This window comes from Ascaphus truei, chromosome 19, assembly GCF_040206685.1.
Source record: "Ascaphus truei isolate aAscTru1 chromosome 19, aAscTru1.hap1, whole genome shotgun sequence".
In the NCBI taxonomy this organism is placed as follows: domain Eukaryota; kingdom Metazoa; phylum Chordata; class Amphibia; order Anura; family Ascaphidae; genus Ascaphus; species Ascaphus truei.
In genome coordinates this window covers 34808174-34827263 of record NC_134501.1, presented here as the reverse complement: position 1 = coordinate 34827263, position 19090 = coordinate 34808174, and the positions used below count along the sequence as shown (strand labels likewise).

Below are 19090 nucleotides of genomic sequence, written 5' to 3'. Positions count from 1 at the left end.
TGCAAACTGTAACAGGCATGGGAGGTGCAAACTGTAACAGGCATGGGAGGTGCAAACTGTAACAGGCATGGGAGGTGCAAACTGTAACATGCATGGGAGGTGCAAACTGTAACAGGCATGGGAGGTGCAAACTGTAACACCGGAAGTTAGCCGGTGTCTGACTTCCGGTTACAGTGTGCACCTCCCAAGCCCAGCCTGAAATTCTGTGCAGACAGCCTTTCTTGAATGGTTTGTTATTTTACGGATAGTAAATAGTACACATGTAGTATTATTTAATCATTATTTAATATATATATATTTTTATGTGTGTACATTATGCATATATGTATTAAAGCAATTATATTTATTTTAAAAGCAGGTAATTTGACTTGTAGTATGTGACCCCCTTTGTGGGCCTTGGGGTTACTAGGCAGAGTGAACACTAGGATGGGCCAATCAGTGGGCGGCTGGGCTAGCCACACCCCCTGCTGAAGCCTGACTGAGGAGAGGGGAAGAGGAGTCACCTCAGACCTCTGGAGGAGGAGCTAAGGAGAGGACTCACTGTATATAGATGTAAATATATGTAGTTAAATAGATATAAATATATAGATACAGCAGTATTAAGAGTTAGGAGGTGAAAGTATAACTAAAGAGAGAGTAGTTTGTTAAGTACCACGAATCAGGTTTAAGCATCTAAAGGTGAGTGAGGTATGTGCCTTAGGTATACAGGGCAGGGCCGCCGGGGGGGGGGGGCGACAGCTGGGATTCCTGTCCCAGGCCAGCGCAGTAAAGGGGCCCAGACCCCCTGCGGGTAAAGCTAGCCTGGCCTGATCCGCAGAGGAGGCATGCTGTAAGGTGTCCATGTAGGTGCCTGTCCAGGCAGCAGGCTGTAGACTGGTAAAAGGGAGGTTCCCCTGACAGGCACCTCCGCGGCACCTTTCAGCAGGAAGGTCGGCAGGCCCCCTCCACAGGCCTCTAATAGGCCCCCTCACTCCTCCAGGGCAGCCGCCACACTCAGATCCTCTCTTCCTATATCCCTGTCCCCCCACTCCCCACCTCTCTCTCACACTCCCCATCTCTCTCTCACACTCCTCACCTCTCTCTCACACTCCTCACCTCTCTCTCACACTCCCCATCTCTCTCTCACACTCCCCACCTCTCTCTCACACTCCCCATCTCTCTCTCACACTCCTCATCTCTCTCTCACACTACTCATCTCTCTCTCACACTCCTCATCTCTCTCTCACACTCCTCATCTCTCTCTCACACTCCTCATCTCTCTCTCAGACTCCCCATCTCTCTCTCACTCCTCATCTCTCTCTCAGACTCCCCATCTCTCTCTCACACTCCTCATCTCTCTCTCAGACTCCCCATCTCTCTCTCACACTCCTCATCTCTCTCTCACACTCCTCATCTCTCTCACACTCCTCATCTCTCTCACACTCCTCATCTCTCTCTCTCACACTCCCCATCTCTCTCTCACACTCCTCATCTCTCTCTCTCACACTCCTCATCTCTCTCTCTCTCACACTCCTCATCTCTCTCTCTCTCACACTCCTCATCTCTCTCTCACACTCCTCATCTCTCTCTCACACTCCTCATCTCTCTCTCAGACTCCCCATCTCTCTCTCACACTCCTCATCTCTCTCTCACACTCAACTCTCTCTCACACTCCTCATCTCTCTCTCACACTCCCCATCTCTCTCTCACACTCCCCATCTCTCTCTCACACGCCTCCTCTCTCTCACACTCCTCATCTCTCTCTCACACGCCTCCTCTCTCTCACACTCATCTCTCTCACACTCCTCATCTCTCTCTCACACTCAACTCTCTCACACTCCTCTCACTTCCCATCTCTCTCTCTTCCTATATCCCTGTCCCCTCACTCCTCACTCCTTATCTCTCTCTCACACTCCTCTCACTTCCCATCTCTCTCTCTTCCTATATCCCTGTTCCCTCACTCCTTCCCCCCTTTCTCTCCTTCCCCCTCGTTCTCTCTTTCCTCCTTTCTCTCCATCCCCATCTGTCTCCCCCCTTCCCTCTCTCTCCTTCCCCCTCTCTCCCCCTCTCTTTCCTTCCTCCTCTCTCTTTCTCCCCCTCTCTCTTTCTCCCCCTTTTTCCTTCCTCCTCTCTCTTTCCTTTCCCCTCTCTCTCCTTCCCTGTCTCTCCCACTCTCTCTTACCTTCCCCTCTCTCTCTTTCTCCCCCCTCTCTCTCTCTCTTTCTCCCCCTCTCTCTCTCTTTCTCTCCCTCTCTCTCTCTTTCTCCCCCTCTCTCTCTTTCTCCCCCTCTCTCTCTTTCTCCCCCTCTCTCTCTTTCTCCCCCTTTCTTTCCTCCCCCCCTCTTTCCTTCCCCCCTCTTTCCTTCCCCCTCTCTGTCCCCTGTCTCTCTCTTTCCCTCTATCTCTTTCCTTCCCACTTTCTCCCTGAGCCCCCTCTCTCCCCAAACCCCCCTCTCTCTTTCCCTCTTTCTTGCATCCCCTTTCTCCCCCCCCCACTTTCACCCCCCCTCTATCCCCTCTCCCTCCTACCTCTCTCCCCCTCCCCCCTCTCTCTGCCTCTCCCTTTCCCCCTTCTCTCCTTCCTCCCCTCTCTCCCCATATCTCGTTCTCCCACAAAACGCTGTGTGTGTGGGGAGGGGGGGGGGGGTGAGATGTGGGGATTAATGAGGGGGGGGGTGCGAGATGTGGGGTTTAATGGGAGGGGGGGGGCGAGATGTGGGGATTACCAGGAGAAGATGGGGGTTTAATCAGGGGGGCCCTGCTCCTTTAATTTGTCCTGGGCCCCAAGATTTCTATTGGCGGTCCTGATACAGGGCACTGAGTATACCTCTGGTAAGGTTAATGACAGCAAGGTTCCCTGAACAGGAATACCTGCAGGTCCTAATAAGAGCGTTAAATAGAATATACTAATAAGTATACTCTTAGTGCAAGCACCAGTTAGTGCGTTAGGCCGCGGTCCCAGTGTGCACTGTACTGTAGTACGCGCGCCCGGCGGGGGTCGGCGCGTGCACAGCGCTTCACCGCAATCTGCGGTCCCAGAGAATATGCAGGAGTTTGCGACCGGGGGGGGGGGGGCGTGGATTCGGATTTTATAGGGGCGTGGTCATGACCTCACGCGGCTGAACCGCGGGGGGGGGGCATGGCCACGCCTCCGTTGCAAGTTGCAAATACAATTTTTTTGTATTTGCACAACTTCCGCGCGAAGGTGCTTACTGGGCCCGGTCCGACTGGGGGCGGTTCTTGTACGCACAGCGCTGTAGAAGGCACTTGGGCCGTGGACTTAGGCCTTGAATATATCAGATGCCGCTGAGCGGCAGCGCGATCCGGTCACGTCACCCTCACGCTGCCGCCGTGCGGCATCGGGATCAAGGAGAGGAGGCAGGCGAGGAGACAAGGAGGTGTGGCGGGGGCGTGTCAGTGAGCGGTTCGCCTCATTGGCTGAACCGCTCACGTGATGCGGCCGTCGCCTGGGAAACACGATTTGGAAAGTCTGTTTAGGAGTCGGCCGCTTGCGGTTCGGAGCTGCGAGGCCGTCGGGATGTTAGGTTTCATTTCATTCATACAGTTTTTTTTTTACCCGCCGGCGATATTTAGGTCTAATCACGGCCTCATCGGATAGATATAAGGTCAGTGTGTTCACAAAGGAGGTAGGTGCCCTAGGTATGCAGGACACTGTGTATACCGCTTATTAAAGAAGAATAACATCAGGGCCCTGAGCAGGGATCTCAGTGTGTAGCATTTAATAGATAACTAGAGAGTAAACCTGGTACTGTAACCTGGTCAGGGTAGACACAGTATATACTGTACATACAGTATAGAAGTAATATACAGAGATCCCGTCCTGCACCCATACAGAGATACAGATCCCCCCTGCACCCATACAGAGATACAGATCCCCCCTGCACCCATACAGAGATACAGATCCCGCCCTGCACCCATACAGAGATACAGATCTCGCCCTGCACCCATACAGAGGTACAGATCCCGTCCTGTTCCCACACAGAGGTACAGATCCCGTCCTGTTCCCACACAGAGATACAGATCCCGTCCTGTTCCCACACAGAGGTACAGATCCCGTCCTGTTCCCACACAGATACAGATCCCGTCCTGTTCCCATACAGAGGTACAGATCCTGCCCTGCACCCATACAGAGGTACAGATCCCGCCCTGCACCCATACAGAGATACAGATCCCGCCCTGCACCCATACAGAGATACAGATCCAGCCCTGCACCCACACAGAGATGCAGATCCCGCCCTGCACCCATACAGAGATACAGATCCAGCCCTGCACCCACACAGAGATGCAGATCCCGTCCTGTTCCCTTACAGATATACAGATCCCGTCCTGTTCCCATACAGAGGTACAGATCCCGTCCTGTTCCCATACAGAGGTACAGATCCTGCCCTGCACCCATACAGAGGTACAGATCCAGCCCTGCACCCATACAGAGATACAGATCCTGCCCTGCACCCATACAGAGGTACAGATCCCGCCCTGCACCCATACAGAGGTACAGATCCGCCCTGCACCCATACAGAGATACAGATCCTGCCCTGCACCCATACAGAGGTACAGATCCTGCCCTGCACCCATACAGAGGTACAGATCCTGCCCTGCACCCATACAGAGGTACAGATCCCGCCCTGCACCCATACAGAGGTACAGATCCTGCCCTGCACCCATACAGAGATACAGATCCCGCCCTGCACCCATACAGAGATACAGATCCCGCCCTGCACCCATACAGAGGTACAGATCCCGCCCTGCACCCATACAGAGGTACAGATCCTGCCCTGCACCCATACAGAGGTACAGATCCCGCCCTGCACCCATACAGAGGTACAGATCCTGCCCTGCACCCATACAGAGGTACAGATCCTGCCCTGCACCCATACAGAGGTACAGATCCCGTCCTGTTCCCATACAGAGGTACAGATCCTGCCCTGCACCCATACAGAGGTACAGATCCCGCCCTGCACCCATACAGAGGTACAGATCCTGCCCTGCACCCACACAGAGATACAGATCCTGCCCTGCACCCATACAGAGGTACAGATCCCGCCCTGCACCCATACAGAGATACAGATCCCGCCCTGCACCCATACAGAGGTACAGATCCTGCCCTGCACCCATACAGAGGTACAGATCCCGCCCTGCACCCATACAGAGGTACAGATCCCCCCCTGCACCCATACAGAGGTACAGATCCCGCTCTGCACCCATACAGAGGTACAGATCCTGCCCTGCACCCATACAGAGGTACAGATCCCGCTCTGCACCCATACAGAGGTACAGATCCCGCCCTGCACCCATACAGAGATACAGATCCCGTCCTGCACCCATACAGAGGTACAGATCCTGCCCTGCACCCATACAGAGGTACAGATCCCGCCCTGCACCCATACAGAGGTACAGATCCTGCCCTGCACCCATACAGAGATACAGATCCTGCTCTGCACCCATACACAGATACAGATCCTGCCCTGCACCCATACAGAGATACCTATCCTGCCCTGCACCCATACAGTACAGAGGTACAGATCCTGCCCTGCACCCATACAGAGGTACAGATCCTGCCCTGCACCCATACAGAGATACAGATCCTGCTCTGCACCCATACACAGATACAGATCCTGCCCTGCACCCATACAGAGATACCTATCCTGCCCTGCACCCATACAGAGATACCTATCCTGCCCTGCACCCATACAGAGGTACAGATCCTGCCCTGCACCCATACAGAGATACAGATCCCGCCCTGCACCCATACAGAGGTACAGATCCCGCTCTGCACCCATACAGAGGTACAGATCTCGCCCTGCACCCACACAGAGGTACAGATCCTGCCCTGCACCCATACAGAGATATAGATCCTGCTCTGCACTCATACAGAGGTACAGATCCCGCCCTGCACCCATACAGAGATTCTGATCCTGCCCTGCACCCATACAGAGGTACAGATCCCGCCCTGCACCCATACAGAGGTACAGATCCGCCCTGCACCCATACAGAGGTACAGATCCTGCTCTGCACCCATACAGAGGTACAGATCCTGCTCTGCACCCATACAGAGGTACAGATCCCGCTCTGCACCCATACAGAGGTACAGATCCGCCCTGCACCCATACAGAGGTACAGATCCGCCCTGCACCCATACAGAGGTACAGATCCTGCCCTGCACCCATACAGAGGTACAGATCCTGCCCTGCACCCATACAGAGGTACAGATCCTGCCCTGCACCCATACAGAGGTACAGATCCGCCCTGCACCCATACAGAGGTACAGATCCTGCCCTGCACCCATACAGAGGTACAGATCCTGCCCTGCACCCATACAGAGGTACAGATCCTGCCCTGCACCCATACAGAGGTACAGATCCTGCCCTGCACCCATACAGAGATACAGATCCCGCCCTGCACCCATACAGAGATACAGATCCTGCCCTGCACCCATACAGAGATACAGATCCTGCCCTGCACCCATACAGAGGTACAGATCCCGCCCTGCACCCATACAGAGGTACAGATCCTGCCCTGCACCCATACAGAGGTACAGATCCCGCCCTGCACCCATACAGAGATTCTGATCCTGCCCTGCACCCATACAGAGGTACAGATCCCGCCCTGCACCCATACAGAGGTACAGATCCGCCCTGCACCCATACAGAGGTACAGATCCTGCTCTGCACCCATACAGAGGTACAGATCCCGCTCTGCACCCATACAGAGGTACAGATCCCGCCCTGCACCCATACAGAGGTACAGATCCGCCCTGCACCCATACAGAGGTACAGATCCTGCCCTGCACCCATACAGAGGTACAGATCCTGCCCTGCACCCATACAGAGGTACAGATCCTGCCCTGCACCCATACAGAGGTACAGATCCGCCCTGCACCCATACAGAGGTACAGATCCCGCCCTGCACCCATACAGAGGTACAGATCCTGCCCTGCACCCATACAGAGATACAGATCCCGCCCTGCACCCATACAGAGGTACAGATCCTGCCCTGCACCCATACAGAGGTACAGATCCTGCCCTGCACCCATACAGAGATACAGATCCCGCCCTGCACCCATACAGAGATACAGATCCCGCCCTGCACCCATACAGAGATACAGATCCTGCCCTGCACCCATACAGAGATACAGATCCTGCCCTGCATCCATACAGAAATTCTGATTGTCACGGTAGACCAGGTCTTTTAACATCATTTATATTTAAGGGATCAGTCACAAGGCAAAACAAAGGCAGTGAAATAAAATGAGGTTTTTTTTGATAAGACCTCAGAAACACACAGATATACAAAATACAGAGAATATACACACCTACTAGGGTCAGGGGTTTGAGAACTAGACTTTCCTAGGTACAGGGAACCTGCTTCAGTATAAGGCATTACCCTGTCCGCTCCACGTCACTGGACTATGCCTGGAACAGTAACCTTACTCCTCACGCCCTGTCCTCGGCTTTGGCTAGGAATTCCCTGGCACCGCAATGCCCCTGGGAACCTTACCGGGGCTTCACTGGACCAGTCCCAAGAGGTGCTTTCCCTGGCCTTACACAGCGCGCCATCCGTGGGCTTGTCGGGGGCGGGTCTGGGGGCGGGCAAGTGACGTCACGGAGTTGGTTTGCCCTCATTGGGCGAACCGCTCACGTGACCGGCCCTGCGCTCCGGCAAGCGCCAAATTTGAAAACTTCGTGAGACACACGCTTCCACAAGCGTGCGCGAGCCCCTGCTAAAGCCGTTCTCATTGCGGCTGCAGGGGCTCAGTGCCGAGTGTGAGCACGGCTCAGCCTTGCTCACACTACTATGTCCCAGGCCTAAGGCTGCGGCCACGCTGCCGCTGACCGTGCGGTGCTTGGCGAGGTTACTTCTCGCAATTTTAATGTAGATGTCCCCGCTCACGCACGCTTGTCGCTTAGATAAACAAAAAAGTGACTTTGAACTGCGCTCAGCTTGCCTGCAACGCCCCCTGCGCACGCTTACAAAATAGCAGGGACACCCGGCGCTCATGCTTGGAGAGCTGGTGACGTCACCGCTCTCCAAGCATGAGCGCAGTCAGCGCCAGTGTGGCCACAGCCTAAGTCTGAAAGACTGAGAGACACCCCAGCTGTGAGTGCGGTTGCCCCCTTTAAAGACTACCGTGTTCTATGGTTTACATGGACTCAAAGCGTGGGAACCTTTCCCACCAGCCAATCAGAGCACAGCTCATCTGACTGATGTCAGGGAAAGGGGCATGGCTATCTGCGGGAGAGACTCCGCAGAGTCTGAGAGAACCAAAATGGCTTTTGGGGCCTTTTTCCTCTGCCCCTCCTTGCTACCAAATGGCCGACACCTCTGACATCCTCGGTCTCCTTTGAGCTCAGATGGCTAGGCAGAAATCCTGGCTCCTATGCAAATGCTTAGGTTAACTGCATGTCTTTTTATATATACAGTAGGACACCCTATAAACCATATTTTAATAAAGTATAAATCTTGTGGAACCTTATATACGGTTGGGGGACCCACAAACGCAATACAGGTTCTGCGACACCTTGGCACTAACTGGGGTACCCCCCTTAACCTAGGGATTCCCTCAGCTTCAGGGATACCTGTTCATCCCTGTGCCTCATTCGCCTTTCTGAGTTATGCTGAAGCAGGGTACCCTAGTGGTGAGTCGCGGTTACGTTTTTAAGGGGAGACATTGCCGGGACAATGTACCTACATGTATCCGAAAATCAGGCATGATTGTCGGATACTTTTATCTGGGAACCGGTTACTCTGGTCCATGACCTGATATGCAGATTCTGAAGTGCAGTGTGTTATGGGGGGGGGGGGGGGTTGTTGGGGGTTCAGGGGGTGTGTGGATTGTGTATTGGTAGGTAGTAGGTTTCTTTTTCTTTTTTTTTTTTTACTCAAATTTTGTTCATTTTGTCAAAATAGAAGGGCACAGAAGATAAAGTAGGAAAGGTTAACGGGAAGTGGGGAGGGAATGGGTACAGATTGCTTACAAACAATATCTTCGGATATCCAGTTATAGCATTACGTCATCTTCATACAGTACAATGCTGAGGTATGCATGTCACAGTTACAGGTAAGTACACAGGCGATATATAATGACAGATTGGAGCTCTTATCTTAATATGTTAATGGGGAGGCTTCCCCGTATTTCTGAAAGTCTAGCCGCGGCTGCCAGATTACACTGTATTTGTAAAAGTTGTCGTTGACTAGGCTCGTGAGGTTGCTCATTTGGTAAGTGAACCAAATTTTAGATTTAATTTGAGAGATAGTTGGAACTGATTGTTTTAACCAATGTGAAGCTATTACGCAACTGACAGCCGGGGCTATTTGGGATACAAGTCCATTTTCATCACTGAGTACATTCGAAGGTCTGTTCAACAAAAATTGCCATGGGTCAAGGCAAAAACTCTGGGGAAACATCCTTTGGAGCCATCTATGGATCACTTTCCAGAACCTCTGGACTTTTGAACACTCCCACCACATGTGCAGGTAAGAGCCTCGGTTTCCACATTGTTTGGGAAATAGTGGAGATGTACCTGGAGACATTTTAGATAGACGGTATAGGACTTTATAGGCATTCTCCTTGATGGAGGTACAACTGGAGCTCTTAGACACTGCATCGAATATGTTGTCCCAGTTTTCATCCTCTAGTGTCTCTCCAAAGTCCCTCTCCCATTCTTTAATGAACCTTGGTGGTTTAACAGTGGCTGTGTTGGTAAATGGTTCGTAGAGGCCTGCGATTCTACCCTTAGTGGAACCCGGGTCCATACACAATCTTTCAAAGGGGGAGAGGGAATCTCTGGGCTTCTTTAGGTCAAAGAAGGTTCTGAGATGTAAGAAGCGGAATACTTCTCTTTTCGCTTTTTCTCTAAGGGAAAAATACGTCTAGAGGTGTTTTGTTTGCTCTCCTCCCTAAATTCCTAAGCCTAAACCCCCCGCCTCTTTCCATTGTTGGAACACTGCGCCCGAGACTCCCGGGCTAAACAGTATTAATATAAAGATATATAATTGCAGAGTCTGGGCAAGTGAGACCTTTTTTTAAGTGCAAATATATCCCAGTATTTCAGGGACTGGGATATAGTAGGGAGAATATTCATGTTTTCCCTTCTAACCTGAGGTGGAAGCCATAATATGGCCAGAGCATTTATTGGGAGCATCTGGTCCGATTCCATCTGGACCCAGCGTCTACGGTTCCTGTCTTCATGCCAGGAAACTAATTGGCTAAATTGAGCCGCCGCATAGGATAGAAGGCAAGGCTGGGCCAGGCCTCCCCCTACCGTTGACATCTCCATAGTTGATCTATTTACTCTGGGTCTTTTTCCTGACCAGATAAATCTAGTTAGTCACCTTTGGAGATCTATAAACTCTTTAGGTTCTAGGGGGATTGGGCGCATTTGAAAGAGGTATAATAGACTGCGAAGGACATTAATTTTAATGGATTGTATTTTGCCTTTCCACGAGATTTTAAACTTTTTCCAATTCTGCAAGTCATTAATTACTGCAAGTCGTTAATTACTGCTTGGACGATGCTACCATAGTTAGCTTTATATAAGGACTCATATGATCGAGTTAAGTTTACACCTAAATAGCGAATACTGTGAAATCTCCATTTATAGTTGACATTTAAAGCTATACGTTTTGTCGTGTGTGTGGGGGAAGGTTGATGTTAAGCGCCTCTGATTTACTGTAGTTAATTTTAAATCCAGAGAAGGAGTTGAATATATCTACAGTAGTTCTTTACCTAGGGATGGGAGAGAAATTAAATGTCTGGATATTGTCAGAAGAATATCATCTGCAAATAATGAGCGTTTGTATTCTGATTTCGCTATTTCAATCCCCTTAATGTCTTTGTTAGTTCTTATGCTTGCAGCTAAAGGCTCCATTGAGAGGGCGAACAATAGAGGTGATAATGGGCAACCCTGTCTTGTACCTCCCTTGATGTTAATTCTTTCTGATGCTGCTCCCAGACATCTTACCCTGGCTGTTGGAGTGGTATATAATGAACAAATTGCTGATAGGAACTGATGGGAACTCATTCCGAAGACCAAATATCTACAATATGCCTTTCATATAGGGCCAGCCGATCCCATTGAATGCTTTTTCTGCATCTAGATAGCAGCACTACTAGAGATATTGTGGTACTTCGCTCAAAACCCCTAGGTGAATGGATATGGTCGCGTGCTGCCAGGGATAGATACGTAGGAGAAAAGGGTGTGTAGAGCACACAGAAAGATCCCCAATGAGGCACACCGCAGACCTGAGTGGTATTAGATCATGGTCCTGGAATGCGCAGACATACAACATTTAATAAAGTTTATTATTACATAATTAATTAAAACCGTGAAGCTTCTTGTAAACTATCTTGTGCTAGATAATGCTAGCTCTAGTAACAGGAGTATATATGAGATGAGGATGATACACAGAAGGAAGGTATGGCTATAACCAGTTCAGCTTGACCCGTCCTTAGGTAGACCTCCTCTTGAGTGAATCGTGGGGTAGAGGTATTAATATATCCTTTATTGAACCCAGCGTAGGTAAGAGGAGATGTTCCCAGGATTTGGTGCTTTTTAAGAAATGCCTATCAAGCAACCATACACGGAGCCAGTACACAAAGTATATGGACACATGATACATTTCCCATGAATGCACTATCACTGGGAATCAGCACGCAGGAATTACGAGTAACTGCAACATGCAAGATCAGAGCTCTATACCGAGATCTGTGTACCTCACTATTGATCTGATACTTCTTGGTACACAGAGTTGCCATTGTCATCTGAATACTCGTGTCCGGCCACATAGGGCTATCGTGCCACACCACGAGAGTAGTGTGGACATCATAACCACACCAATACATGGTTTATTCACCCATCGATAGCCATCATATGGGCTGATATGCAGTAAACACATGTAACTGCAGTGTGTTGGATCTGAGCTTTACCAGTGTTGAGATACACTCCAATACCATCCACTCAATATTCTACCAGCATTATATACAGGACCTAACGGGCCATTCGCCCAACAATCATTACTATGGATTTGACTGTATATGATGATACACCATGAATGTTTCTAACATGTCACTACATCAGCCATAGGATCCCACAGGCATTAATATTGCTTATCAACGTGGTTATTACCACGTGTATGGTTGCTTGATAGGCATTTCTTATAAAGCACCAAATCCTGGGAACATCTCCTCTTACCTACGCTGGGTTCAATAAAGGGTATATTAATACCTCTACCCCACGATTCACTCAAGAGGAGGTCTACCTAAGGACGGGTCAAGCTGAACTGGTTATAGCCATACCTTCCTTGTGTGTATCATCCTCATCCCATATATACTCCTGTTACTAGAGCTAGCATTATCTAACACAAGATAGTTTACAAGAAGCTTCACGGTTTTAATTAATTATGTAATAATAAACTTTATTAAATGTTGTATGTCTGCGCATTCCAGGACCATGATCTAATATCACTCAGGTCTGCGTTGCGCCTCATTGGGGATCTTTCTGTGTGCTCTACACACCCTTTTCTTCTAGATAGCAGCATAATGGAGATATTGTGTTTCTGTCACGGTTGTGCTCGCCACAAACCTGGGTCGGACCGCGTGGCTGAGGTGGGGTTGTAAAAGCACCGACCTTAGACCGCGCAGGCTGATCCGGATTGCGCAGTTCGTAGTCGTACGTAGCAGGATCAGGATAGGAGAAGACAGCATCGTCGTTGGACAAGCCAGGGTCAGGACAGGAGACATCAGGGAAAACGTTGTTCAAGCAGGAGTTCGACAACAGGTAGTCAGGAGAGCCCCGCTTCAGCTTAGGAGTGCGGGGGTGGCCTCTGCGCGTGCGGCGACCATGGCCCATGGTACTGGTCTCAGGAGGTGGTAGGCAGACCAGAGTAGCACACCGCCTAGCTGCACGGATAAACCAGTGCTTCAGCGCAAGAGTCCTGAGCGGGCTGGGGAATCCTCCGTTACAGCGCAGGAACCAGGACACGGCCTCTGGATTAGGGAAAGAGCAGCAGGCCCCAGGAACCAGGAAGCTGAAGGAACCCAGGGAAACCTCCGCTTCAGCACAGACGACAGGAACAAGCGGGCTGGGGAATCCTCCGTTTCAGCGCAGGAACCAGGACACGGCCTCTAGATTAGGGAAAGAGCAGCAGGCCCCAGGAAGCTGAAGAACACAGGGAAAACCTCCGCTTCAGTGCAGGAAACCAGGAGGCTGAAGACGCAGGGGATGCCTCCGCTTCAGCACAGGAGAACAGGAAGCTGAAGAACGCAGGGGAAACCTTCGCTTCAGCACAGGAGAACAGGAAGCTGAAGAACGCAGGGGAAACCTCCGCTTCAGCACAGGAGAACAAGCGGGAGCTTGTGGCAGAACAGTAGTGACATCCGGAAAGGACTATGCTCGGCGGGGAGCATTGTGGGAAAGCAGTACTTAAAGACCAGCGGGCCAATCCCCGGAGGGGGGTGTGAAGGTACTGCTCCAATGAGTGAATGCAAGGCTAGGTTGCAGTGATAGGCTGCACAGCTGCAGTAGATACCAGAGGGAGTGTGTGGCAGTATTGCTTTGGTGAGTGAATCCAGGCTGCAGTAAATATCAGGGGAAGTGTTCCAGAACTGCACAACCTGCAAGGTAAGGCAAACAGCAAACCGAGGAGCGGATTCCTTACAGTACCCCCCCCCCCCCCCCCTTCACGCGAGACCTCCGGGCTAACAGGACAACCCATAGAGTTGGGGAACCAGGAATTGTTCCTGAACCGTCTAGGATTGGGGGCAGAGTCGTGGTCCAGAGACTTGTGGTTACTCCTTAGTGTACCCCCACCCCCCGGTGAGAACTGTGGCCAGACAGGGCCATCCATGGATCTCGGGGACATCGAGTTGTTCCTAAAGTTTTTTAGGTGGAAAGGATATGAGAGTGGTGGAAGAGACATCATTGGTACGTGGCTCGCCCCGCAAAATGACTTGGAAATCCAGGGCTGTGAAGAACCAGAGGGTTCCAGAACAGAAACGGCAGAAGAACCCCCACTGGAAGCCCAGTCTTTAATAAAGGAACCGGAATCTAGGATAAGCGGCCCTGATAGTTGATCGAATACGCCAGGAGGAACTTCGGGACAGAAAAAGTCTTGGCTGGCCACTGCAAGTTGGAATTTGCGAGGAACTTTTCCTCCAGAAGTCTCCCAGGTAATGGTTAGTGAGGCTATAGGCTGGGTGGAAGCATCTCCCGGTATTGGTATGGAAGGTGACAAGGCAAGCAGTAAACCAGGCATAGAGACCGAAATCTTGTGATACATACAGAGTATTTCCAACTGAGAAGAAATAACAGGGGCAACCGAAAGTTCAGAGGGAAAAAACCATGGTTTAGCAGGGGCAGAGGAGCAAACAACAGTGGAGCTCTCAACTACTGGGAAATCCTCAGTGGGAGATAGTATTGTCAGGGAATCAGGAATAGGCCTTGGGATTTTCATATCAGGAGCTTGAGAAAAGGGCAGAGCCCGGGTAGTGGCGGGAGGGAAGCTAACATCAGAAGCTGAAGTCTGTACCTCAGTGACAGGGACCTGAGAGTCAACAAGCAGCAAGTATGAACTATGAAAACTCTTAATGACAGGCACCTTAAGAGTACAAGGAGTCTTTTTGCGAAACTGCAAGGACCCTAACCACAGGGGTACTTAACCTGACAAAAACATGAATAGGTGTGTTTTCTAGTGCAAAAATTCTGATCACAGAACTCCTAACCGGTAGTGAGGGTGTCTGGGTTTGACTAGTGAAAAAATCAGATGTATTGATAAGTGACTTAGAATCAATTACTGAGGTTCTAGATTTGCTGGACATGTGAGAAAAAATACCCTTTAAGACAGGAGCTTTAATTTCTTCCCAGAGTAACCCAATGGTTGCTGGGGCATATTTAGACGCAGTACTGAGGAACTGAGTTTCAGCAAAGGCAGGACAGCTAAATAGCTCAGATTTAAACCCCAGGACTTGTAATATAGGCATGATGGTCTCAGACAGTACTAAGGGAGTGACCACAGATATGCTGATCCCTGGAGGATTAGCCTGGACAGAGAAATCAGGGGAACCCCCAGCCAGGATAACCATTGTAGGAAGAGATTCAGAATCTGAAGGAGAATCATTACCTCTCAGAGTCTCAGAACCAGTAAGACACAATTCAGCGAGAGGGGAAACAGTGTGCAGGCTTCTTACTAATCTATATGGAAAAGCGTCACTTTTGAGAGAAAGCCGTGTGTCAGCAAACATTCCTGGGAACACAACATGAACCCCAGGGAGGACATACAGACTACTGTATGTTTTTAACCCTAAGCATAACTGTACTGGTCTCTGAAGTAGGTATTTGGTAAGGAATGTCTGGGAAACCAGAAATGACTGCAGATTCCACAATGTGGGGACTATGCGCTGAAGCAGGGATCACCGCTCTCTGGGCGCCAGGCTGGTTCAGTGAAATACCCGGAAGAAGGAACTCTGCGACCAAGCTTAGGGAAAAACCTGATTCCTGAATACATTTTACAGGAACCAGAACTTTAGCTGAAGTCTCCGGAGGCGAGATTGCGGAAACTTGAGCTGAAGCAGGGGATTTATAGCAAAGAATTTCTAAGGAATCCGTAAGGTTAGGGGAATCCTTCAATGCAACCTCTGCTGTCTGACTTGGGGACCCACTCTCTGAGGCTAGTACGAAGGCATTAATTTGGAGGCAGCCAGAATTTACAGGGGTTAATGCAGACAGTACCTGAGAGTAGAACATAGGAAGTCTTCTCTCTGAATTGGGAGAGACAAGGGATTTCTCCTCTGGAGCTAGGGGCGTGACCATGGCTGGCAGAGAACGGAATTATCAAAGGAGACTCAGAGAGCTGCCCCACAGGGGTTAATACAGAAATAACCCTGGGAACAGAACTTAGGGATTCTTTCTCTGACGGGGAAAGCGCACAGGACTGCCTAGCAGAGGTTAAAGCTGGAAAACCCTCAAGACCTGGAGAGAGGGATTCAGAGTTAGAAATAGGGGAACTAAGGGACTTATTCTCTGATACTGGAACCTTAGTGTTGGTTATAGAAACATACGTATACTCCAGGGAAGCCTCACAGGCCTGATTGGCAGGGGTTAATGTAGACATATCATTGGAGTCAGGGAACCCGGGCATACAATCAGGGCTAGGGACCGTGGCAGTTACTACGTTGGGAAACGGTGATAGTGGAACAGTCTGGTCAATTCCTGGAGAGGGAGATACCTCCCCTGGTTTACCGACAGGACAGGCAGCACAGGGAGACAGCCAAGCGGCAGCGTAGCTGGCGAGGAGAGGGTCCTGTTCCTTTATGCAAATGTCCAATGTTATGGAAAGGATACGGAGCATGTCTTGGGCGTGAGCCAACATGAAGAGAGGGTCCTCTTGTGCTACGTAAATGTCCAAAGACAAGGCCAGGGTAGTGAGTGCCTTTTGGGCGTCGGCCAGTTCCAAAGGGTACACGTTTTCCCAGGTTAATGGGTAATCAGGGAAGCGAACACAGGCGGCCAGCAACTGCTTTAATTCCTGGAGGTAGTACGCCTTCATCATGAGATGGCCACGGCATTTAGTTTGCAAAGGGGTTAAACCTTTAAACTCAATCAGATCTTCAATCAGGGGTAGTACTTCGCACAGATACTGGATTTCAAACTGGGACTGGTCTACAGGCCGGGACAGGATTTCAGACAGACACTTACCAACCCTCACCACAGGGCGGCCCGAGTTTGTGGGGCCGAGCATACTGTCACGACTGTGCGGGCTGGGGAATACTCCGTTACAGCGCAGGAACCAGGACACAGCCTCTGGATTAGGGAAAGAGCAGCAGGCCCCAGGAACCAGGAAGCTGAAGGAACCCAGGGAAACCTCCGCTTCAGCACAGACGACAGGAACAAGCGGGCTGGGGAATCCTCCGTTTCAGCGCAGGAACCAGGACACGGCCTCTAGATTAGGGAAAGAGCAGCAAGCCCCAGGAACCAGGAAGCTGAAGAACACCGGGGAAACCTCCGCTTCAGTGCAGGAAACCAGGAGGCTGAAGACGCAGGGGATGCCTCCGCTTCAGCACAGGAGAACAGGAAGTTGAAGAACGCAGGGGAAACCTTCGCTTCAGCACAGGAGAAAGGAAGCTGAAGAACGCAGGGGAAACCTCCGCTTCAGCACAGGAGAACAAGCGGGAGCTTGTGGCAGAACAGTGGTGACATCCGGAAAGGACTATGCTCGGCGGGGAGCATTGTGGGGAAAGCAGTACTTAAAGACCAGCGGGCCAATCCCCGGAGGGGGGTGTGAAGGTACTGCTCCAATGAGTGAATGCAAGGCTAGGTTGCAGTGATAGGCTGCACAGCTGCAGTAGATACCAGAGGGAGTGTGTGGCAGTATTGCTTTGGTGAGTGAATCCAGGCTGCAGTAAATATCAGGGGAAGTGTTCCAGAACTGCACAACCTGCAAGGTAAGGCAAACAGCAAACCGAGGAGCGGATTCCTTACAGTTTCTTAGCATGTGATGTGATATTTATCGCCCATCTTGTCTTGTCTGCTGCCTGCCTATTAGGTATAAATCCAACATGGTCGTTATGAATCAGGTCTCGCAAGAATTTGTTAAGTCTTGTGGACAGAATTTTGGAGAAGATTTTGATGTCAGAATTAATCAGGGATATAGGTCTATAACTTGAACAATTTGTAGGGTCTTTGCCTTCTTTATAAATGACGGAAATAGAAGCTTGCAGCATGCTGGGGGGGAATTGTGCCCCTTTAAGGATTTTGTTGAAAAGTTTCTGGAGCTGAGGAACTAATATTTTGGCCATTTTCTTATAATAAATGTTTACGAAGCCACCTGGCCCCGGGGCATTGGACTGTTTTAGTTCTATGATCGTGTTAGTGATCTGCTCGCTGGTAATAGGTTTATTGAGGGTTTCAATTAGTGGCTTAGGTAGACATGTGCGGGCAACCCTCATGTCTCTCTCTCTCTCTCTCTCTCTCTCTCTTTAATCCCCCTCATGTGTCTCTCTCCCTCTCTCTCTACCCCCCCTCTCTCTCTCCTCTCTGCTCTCCCTCTCTCTGTGCTCTCTCTCTCCTCCCTCTCTCTGCTCTCTCTCCTCCCTCTCTCTCTGTTCTCTCTCCTCCCTCTGCTCTCTCTTTTTTGAGTGCTCACCTTATTGGGGTTCTTTCTCTCTCTGGTTCGTTGTCCTAAATACAGATAATACTAGAAAACTTCCAAACACTAAACCAAATGGGTGCAGAAAGGAAGGAGCAGATAAGATAATAGTACAGGCTGAAAAAAATCCTTAAAAGCGTGTTTGCTAATGCAAGAAGCCTGACAGATAAAATGGGGGAGCTTGAATTAATAGCTGCAGGGAGCAGTATGATATAGGCTGTGACGGTAGGGGGTTGCTAGCCTGCATTAATAAAAGTCAAGCCCGGCTGGCTGCCCCTAGAAACCATATGTCAATGGCTGAAGTGTCAGCTCTTCGGTCTAGTTGTGTGCCTTGATGTGTTTCCCTGTCTCCATGTCCCCATTTTGCAGTCCCCTGCAGGAATGTAAGCTAGGGACGCCAGGGGAGGTTAGGATCCCTGTTAGGAAAATAGCTGCCGGACTGGGACTTTGGGAACGGGAGTTTTAGGGTGGACATCGGGGTGCAACTAGGGTTAAAAACGGTATAATGTATTGCTGCCGGAGTTACCAGTAGTACTGTTATGTTACCCGCAAATGGTGTAGAATTTGTGGGTACGCGTCAATACATAAAGACGTGGTAGGTTATGGAGGTCTAATGTAACCCTATGGCCAGCAAGTTTTAGGGGCCAAGTTTTAGACTCAATGTCCCCAATGTTAAGTATAGGGAAAACCTGACCTGTTTAGGGGATTGTAAGAGATGTGTGCAGAGGTACACATACAGTAATGGAGACTGATTTGTGTGAAATTATATCTTGACTTTATTGAGCCTGTTCCTTTATCTTGGCAAAACATAAAAAAACAAAATAACAAACCCCTATCCCTGTGTAAGGGTAACTTACTTCCCCAGACCGTATCTGCAGGACTGGAGGGATATTCCCATTACCAGCCTATCACCCCAAAGTCTCAGGAAGTACCTTAAGCAGGTGGCTCT

General features: G+C 50.2%; 1 protein-coding gene across 4 annotated transcripts in view; it reads left to right on the top strand.

The window, feature by feature from the left end:
- Positions 1 to 468: 468 nt before the first annotated feature.
- LOC142470258 (serine protease 27-like) overlaps positions 469 to 19090 on the top strand; it is a 49664-nt gene continuing 31042 nt past the window's right edge. The window contains exons 1-2 of one of the 4 annotated variants that reach the window (XM_075577205.1): positions 490 to 552; positions 3574 to 3605. The gene's annotated coding sequence lies outside the window, so the exon portion shown is untranslated. Of the gene's footprint in view, positions 679 to 3573; positions 3606 to 19090 lie in introns of all 4 variants that reach the window. The other 3 variants (XM_075577204.1, XM_075577202.1, XM_075577203.1) reach the window with 3 other exon arrangements.